Source organism: Orycteropus afer, unplaced genomic scaffold, assembly GCF_000298275.1.
Source record: "Orycteropus afer afer isolate SDZICR_OR568_19922 unplaced genomic scaffold, OryAfe1.0 scaffold00125, whole genome shotgun sequence".
In the NCBI taxonomy this organism is placed as follows: Eukaryota; Metazoa; Chordata; class Mammalia; order Tubulidentata; family Orycteropodidae; genus Orycteropus; species Orycteropus afer.
The window spans coordinates 1497587-1505849 of NW_006921712.1; positions in this window are offsets into that span (position 1 = coordinate 1497587).

The window sequence follows — 8263 nt, forward strand, 5'->3', positions numbered from 1 at the left end:
ACACTAAAGCAATGACTGGTCTGGTGTCTTAGTGCCTAAGGCATTTGACTGCTAACCAGAAGGTTGGTGGTTCAAACCCACCAACCACTCTACAGAAGGAAGACTGGGCAAACTACTTCCCTAACGATTTATCACCTCGGAAACCCAAAGGGAGTCACTATGAGTTGGAATCAATTAGATGGCCGTGAGTTTGGTTTTAGTTTAGTTTAAAGCAGTGACTTCAAATTCTTTTGACCATGAAGCACATTAAGAAAACCAGTTTATGTCAAGACTCAATATAACTAAAGCAAAGTATCCTGACATAATACTATGTTTGTACTTTAATATTTTCTGTTCTATTTTATAGGGAGCTCGGTAGCATAGTGCCTAAGGTATTTGACTGCTAATTTATTTTTAAAATTCTGGTCAAAACACAATGAATTGATTTCACAATCCAGTATGTTCTACATGCACAATTTGAAAAACACAATGCCCTAAAAGAAGGATGCACTCTTATTTGGCTGACTTTAACTCTAAATGCTAAATGGGGCCTTTATGTAAAAACTGAGAGGGAAGGAAGGAGAAGAGAGTTCACTTTGTTAGATTAGGTTCTAGACTTTGAATAAATTGTACATTAGCATAATAACAAGACCTACTTGAAACCTCTCCTTGAAAAGGGCAATAAACACCACTGGTTGCAATAAGATCATTGCCACTGACAGTGGATGGATAAATGCCAACTGTAAATTAAGCCCCTATGTGAAATATTTCCTATTTCTTTATTCAGCCAGCCATCTCTTTTAATCTGCAGGCGCTTCCACCAACCATAAAGCAAGGACATTAGTCAATGCAGCAATTTATAAAGATTCCAATGTGGCTTGTGGATTTATTTCTGTGCTGCGTCACCTCAGAGAACTGACTGACTGGAGACAGGGGAAAAAGCCATGGGGTGATGGTTTTCTACTACAGGATTCCATCAATTAAATATAATAACTCATCATTATATTACAGGTATTGTTCTAATCACTTTTACATGTATTAACTCATTTAATCCTCACAACAATCCTAGGAAGACCTTACTATTGCTGTACCACATTGACAAGTGAAGAACAGAGATGCTGAGTAAATTGCCTGTGGTCACCTGCTAGGCAGAACCAGGATTTGCACCTGGCAGTCTAATTTCAGAAACCTAATGCTTTAGCCTGCTGCTATTATTCTTCTCAGACTTGCAAAACCTGTATTATTACACCACCTGAGAGAATAATATTAACCTCGACTCAGCCCATTAAAGTGACAGTAAACACTGAAACAAACAAACAAACAAACAAATAAATAAATAAATATACACACACTTATTTTCTGGATTAGGCTGTATGGAAGGCATATATTATTTTTTGTTTTCTTTTTTTTGTGGTTAATAGTAAATATATGTGTCACAAAGCCCCCACTCATCTCTCAGTTTGTCGTACTATGGTGGCTTGCATGTTGCTGTTAGGCTGGAGGCTATGCAACTGGTATGTCAAATATCACAGAGACACCTATAGTGGAGAGGTTTCAGCAGAGCTTCCAGACTAAGACAGACTTGGATTCAATATAGTGCCAGAAGATGAGCCCCTCAGGTTGTAAGACACTGAAAATAAGATTTGGAAGAGCTGCTTCTTCAACGTAGAGTCAACCTTAATGACGTGGATGGAGTAAAGCTTTCAGGAACTACATTTGCTGATGGGGTACAACTCAAAATGGGAAGAAACAGCTGCAAACATCCATTAATAATTGGAACATGGAATGTATGAAATATGAAGTTTGGAAAATTGGAAGTTGTCAAAAATGAAATGGAATGAACAAAGATCATTATCCTAGGCATTACTAAGCTAAAATGAACACGTTTTGGCCATTTTGAATAAGATAATCATATGATTATTCCATATCCTGAGAATGATATATTGAAGAGAAGTGGGATGACATTCATCATCACAGAGAATGTTTCAAGGTCTATCCTGAAGTACAATGCTGTCAGTCATAGGTTCATATCCATACACCTATAAGGAAGACTGGGAGCTCTGGTAGCATAGTGGCTAAGACACTTGCCTGCTAACCAGACGGCTGGCGGTTCAAACCCACTAGCCACTCCTCAGAAGGAAGGTTGGGCAATCCTACTTCCGTAGTGATACTGCCTCGGAAACCCAAGGAGGGGTTGCTATGAGTCGGGTTTGACTCGATGGCACATAACAACAACAACATAAGGAAGACTGGTAAATGCTACTATTATTCAGTTTTACATACCAACCACTAAAGCCAAAGATAAGGAAATTGAAGATTTTTACCAACTTTTACATCTGAAGTTGACCAAACATGCAATCAAGATGTATTGATTATCATGGGTGATTGGAATGTGAAAGTTGGAAACAGAGAAGAATCACAGTAGTTGGAAAATATGGCCTTGGTGATAGAAATGACACTGGAGATTGCATGATAGAATTTTGCAAGGCCAATGAATTATTCATTGCAAATACTGTTTTTTTTAACAGCATAAAAGGCAGCTATATATGGTGTATAATCATTGTTTATATGATGACTATACATGTGCACTTCACCAGATGGAATACACAGGAATCAAATTGACTACATCTGTGGCAAGAGGTGATGGGAGAAGTTCAATACCTTCAGTCAAAACAAGGCCAGGAGCTGATTGTGGCAAAGACCATCACCGCTTATATGCACTTTCAAATTGAAGTTGAAGACAATTAAAACAAGTCCCTGAGAGCCAAAATATGACCTTGATAATATCCGTCCTGAATTTAGAGACCATTTAAAGAATTGATTTGATGCATTAGACACCAATGACCAAAAACCAGAGGAATTGTGGGATGATATCAAGAACATCATCCATCAAGAAAGCAAGAGATCATTAAAAAGACAAGAAATGAAGAAAAGACCAAAATGGATGTCAGAAGAGACTCAAACTTGTCCATGAGCAGAATAGCTAAAGCAAATGGAAGAGGTAATAAGATATAAGAGCTGAACAAAGAATTTCAAAGAGCAGCTGAAGCAGATGAAGCCAATTAATATAATGAAATGTTCAAAGACCTGGAGTTAGAAAACCAAAAGTGAAGAACAGATTTGGTATTTCTCAAGCTTTAAGAATTGTAGAAAAAATTCAGGCCTCGAGTTGCAATATTGAAAGATTCTATGGAGAAAATATTGAATGATGCAGGAAGCATCAAAAGAGGATGAAAAGAATACACAAGTCACTGTGCAAAAAAGAGTTGGTCAATGTTCACCCATTTCAGTAGGTGGCATATGATCAAGAACCAATGGTATTGCAGGAAGAAATCCAAGCTGCACTGAAGGAATTTGCAAAAACCAAGACTTGGGGAATTGACAGAATACCCACTGAGATGTTTCAACAAACATCTGGGGGCACTTACTTGTCTATGCCAAGAAATTTGGAAGTCAGCTACCTGGCCAACTGACTGGAAGAGGTCCATATTTGTACCCATTCCAAAGAAAGGTGATCCATAGAATGTGGAAATTATTGAGCAATGTCATTAATGTCGCACGCAAGTAAAATTTTGCTGAAGTTAATTCAAAAGTAGTTGCAGCAGTATATTTCCAGAAATGCAAGCTGGATTCAGAAGAGGACATGAAATGAGGGATATCATTGATGATGTCAGATGGTTCTTGGTTGAAAGCAAAGAATACCAGAAAGATGTTTACTTGTGTTTTATTGACTATGCAAAAGTATTTGATTGTGTGGATCATAACAAATTATGGATTACATTGAGAAGAATGAGAATTTCAGATCGTTTAACTGTGCTCATGAAGAACCAGTGCATAGAAGAGGAGGCTGTCATTTGGACAGAACAAGGGGATACTGCATGGTTTAAAATCAGGAAGGGAGTGTGTCAGGGATGTATCCTTTCACCATACTAATTCAATCTGTATATTGAGCAAATAATTCAAGAAGCTGGACTATATGAAGAAGAATGCAGCATCAAGATTGGAGGAAGACTCATTAACAACCTGTGATATGCAGACAACACAACTTTGCTTGTTGAAAGTGAGGATGACTTTAAGCACTTACTGATGAAGATTAAAGACTATGGTTTGTGGTATGGATTACACCTCAACATAAAGAAAACAAAAATCATCACAAATGGACCAATAAGCAGCATCACAATAAATGGAGAAAAGATGGAAGTTGTCAAATATTTATATAACTTGGATTCACAATCAGCACCAATGGAAGCAGCAGTCAAGAAATCAAAAGATGTATTGCATAGGGTAAATCTGCTGCAAAAGACCTCTTTAAAGTGTTGAAGAACAAAGATGTCACTTTGAAGACTAAGGTAGGCCTAACCCAAGCCATGGTATGTTCAGTCACCTCATATGCATGTGATAGCTGGACAATGAATAAGGAAGACCGAAGAAGAGGTGTTATTTTTGAGTTGTGTTGTTGGAGAAGAATACGGAAAGTACCATGGACTGCCAGAAGATCTAACAAATCTGTCCTGGAAGAAGTGCTTCCAGTGTGCTCCTTAGAATTGAGAATGGCCAGACTTTGTCACAACTACTTTGGTCATGTTGTCAGAAGGGACCGTTCCTTGGAGGATATCATGCTTGGTGAAGTCAAGGATCAGCAAAAAAGGGGAAGGCCGTCAACGAGAAGGATTAACACAGTGGCTCTGATGATGGGATCAGGTATAGCAAGGATTGTGAGGATGACACACAACCAGGAAGTGTTTTGTTCTGTTGTACATATGGTCACTATGAGTCAGAGCTGAGTAAATGGCACCTAATAAGAGCAGCAGCAACATATATGTAACAACACTTTTGCCATTTCAACATTCTCACCACAATTCAGTGACATTATTTATATTCATCATATTGTGCAACTGTCACTATTTTCTGTTTCCAATTCTTTCCATCACCCTTAACAGAAACTCTGTGCCCCCTAAGCAATAATTCCCTCTTTCCTACTTCTTCCTTCTGACAGGTAACCTCCACTTCCGGTAACCACTAATAAACTTAGGTATGTATTTATTGTTGTTGGTAGTATATACTTGCTTATTCTAGACATTTCATATAAGTGGAATCTTACGATATTTGTCCTTTTGTGACTGACTCAATGTTGTAGCGTATAATCAGGACTTCGTGTCTCTTTATAGCTGAGTAATATTCCACTGTTACCGCATTTTGCTTATGCATTCATCTGTTGATGCAAATACTGCTCTATTAGATCAGTAGAGAACTAAGAAATAGTGAAATACTCCTGGGTGCTAGTTGATAAACTTCAGTTAAGTGCAATCCAATCTGAAGGACACCCTCTGGAAGTGGATTAACCAGGTCACTGGTTTCTCGCAAGAAAGAGGGAAAGAAGAACAGTTGAAACCAGTCATCAGAGAAGACTTCCAGGTCACATAGGAAAAAAAAATTAGAATACTGCCAACGAGATCATCGTTAATTTGAATTTTTTGCATAGGAATTTTTGGGGAACTGAAATGGTTTTCAATCAAGCTAACGTACCTACTATGTGTCCGATTTGATATTAAACTCTGAGGAAGACTGACATAAAGACCTTTGTCCACAGGAGTCCCAGTTTAGTGGTTTAAACGGTCCCTTTAATACATTCAGTAAAAATTTTATATAAACAGAAGCCAAGGTCAGGGAATCAAAGAAAGTTAGGGTTGCAAAGAGTATTATCACTACACCTTCCACCCCTAGCAAGACTTTTCTCAGCACCTCCCAAATGCTCCCAAATGCTCAGCCAGGTCTTGCTTTGGATAGTTTTATCAACCATGACACTACCTCACTACTCAGCTTCGTTCCTCTTGTGTCTCTCCAATTGTTACAAAGTTTTCTTATTTTGAGACAAAAACTCCCCAATCCCTACTTTTTCATGTCCACTCATTTATTCTTTCTCTGCCCTTTGAAGCTACCTGAAGTGTAATCCCTCTTTTATATGACAGCCCCTCACCTTTTTGGCGACAGTTCCCTTCTAAGATGGATTTGCCTTCTCCAAATTCTAGGCTGGAATGCATTGTGGGTTTTAATGATGCGCCAATCCATTACACTTCACCACATATTTATTTGACTCCAAAAATGACTCTAAAGATAAAATAAATTGGAGTTTCTTCTAACTTTTCTTATAGACATGGTATTGAGACTTTTTTATTTACATGAATTCTAATGCACTAGGAATCTCAAAAGTTTTTGTTTGTTTGTTTTTCCCAATGATACAATGACTGCTGATGTTCACAACACTTGCTTGAAAGTGCTTGAAAGCACTTTAAGATCTTCAGATTAAAGAAACATATTCAGTGTAGTTTTAGAATTGTTGTTGTTGTTGTTGTTATCTGCCATGGAGTCAGACCCGACTCATAGTGACCCCTCCTTGGGTTTCTGAGGGAGTACCACTATGGAAGTAGATTGCCCAACCTTCCTTCCAAGGAGTGGCTGGTGGGTTTGAACCACCAGCTGTCTGGTTAGTAGTCAAGTGCCTTAGGCACTATGCTACCAGAGCTCCTAGTTTTAAAATTAGGTAATTATAATATTTTTTATTATATCTAACTCATTGCAAAATTAGATGAGAGAAGATAACACAAATAGGGATATAATAATTCATTTTTTAATTAAACTTTTTATTTTGAGATAGATGTAGATGTACATGCAGTTATAAGAAACAATCCAGAGATATTCTACTACACTTTTTACCTACTTTTTCTAATGATAACGTCTTGCAAGATTATGGTACAATATCATAATCAAGATATTGACAATGATACTGTCAAGATGCAGAACAGTTCTATCACCAAAAGAATCCCTCCTGTGGAGTTCTGGCAAGATGGCAGACTAGGCAGAGGGACTGCACAGACCCTCTTCAACAAAGAAAAGGGAAACCAATTAACACAGACACAGAAGATAATCTTGGACCCCTGAGCCCTGAAGGGAAGGATGTAGAAGTGGACTAAACCCCAACTATCAGAAGAATTTGCAGGAAAATACCAAAAAAGGAGACATACGGAGCTGCGGTCTGGCAGCGATCCTGAGTGATCCTGACAGCACAGACAGCTTGGAGATTCCCGAGTGGTGGTAGGACCTAAGAATTAACCTAAAAGTCACCCCGCTAGCCAGGGACTGCACACAGGACTGTGCAAGGTGACTGGGGAACAAATGGAGAAGGTAAAGAGAAAGGTGGGCTGAACTGTGGACTTTCGCCAGTCCAGAGGTCACTGCCATTTTGAAGGCTTAAAAAGCGGCTTGAATATTTTGGATATTTAAAGAGACAGTGCTCTCACAGATTCCTGGGGCTTAAGAATACATTCTGCTTTCCAGCAACCCCAAGGACACTTGGGACCTGAAAGACTGAAAAGGTACGAGATTCTTCTTGTTACTTTTATACCCCACACCCGCTTGGTGAAGGGAGGTGTGGCCATCCCCCACTCCCACCTACCTTCTGGGCTTACAGGAACTCCATCACAGTCTGCGTGCTCAGACGGAGCCTGGGTGCCCTGCCATGTCCTCCACCAATTTTTTTATTCCCTCTTTTTTTCTTTTTCGCTTTCTTTTTTCTGGTGATTAGTTTGCTGGTATTTGTCTGTTTTAAACAACTAACATTATTAATACTTTTGTCCTTTTTATTATTATTCTTAATCTTCCCCTACTAGGTCCTAGTTTTCAGCATTTTTTCTTTTCCCTGTGCCTGGTTGAAATTTTTATTTTCATTTTTTTAAGTTTTTTTTTTTTCTTTTCCCCCTTTTTTCTCATGATTAACCCTGTTCCTTATTTTTCTTTTTGCATTTTTCCCATTCTTTTCTTCAGTTATTATTCTTCCCTACTTTTAATTTTCTTAGTGCCCTGTCCCCAGATATTGCAGGATTTCTTGCTTTTTCTTCTTTTTTTTCCCTTTTTTCTTTTTTTTTTTTTTGCTTACTGTCCTGTGTGATTACATGGTGTGTTTTTCATCCATGTGCTTTTAGTTTCTTGATGGTTATTCAATTGTAATTTGTGTTTAACTGAGTGAGAGACAACAACAGTCCCCATAACAAACAACTACACCCATAATTCCTGCAACTTCACTTACTGAGCAAGAGCCACTACCTCCTTCTCCACCAATGGGCCAACGATAAAAAACCACCAAGAAGAGCCTGAATCACCCTGGCTGTTCTTCACCAACAGTTAACAGAGATCTAAATACAACAATGCCACAATGCCTCGGAAACAACAGACCATCACAGTCCACATAAAGAAGCAGGATAAAGTGGTAGAAACAAGGGAGCAGGAT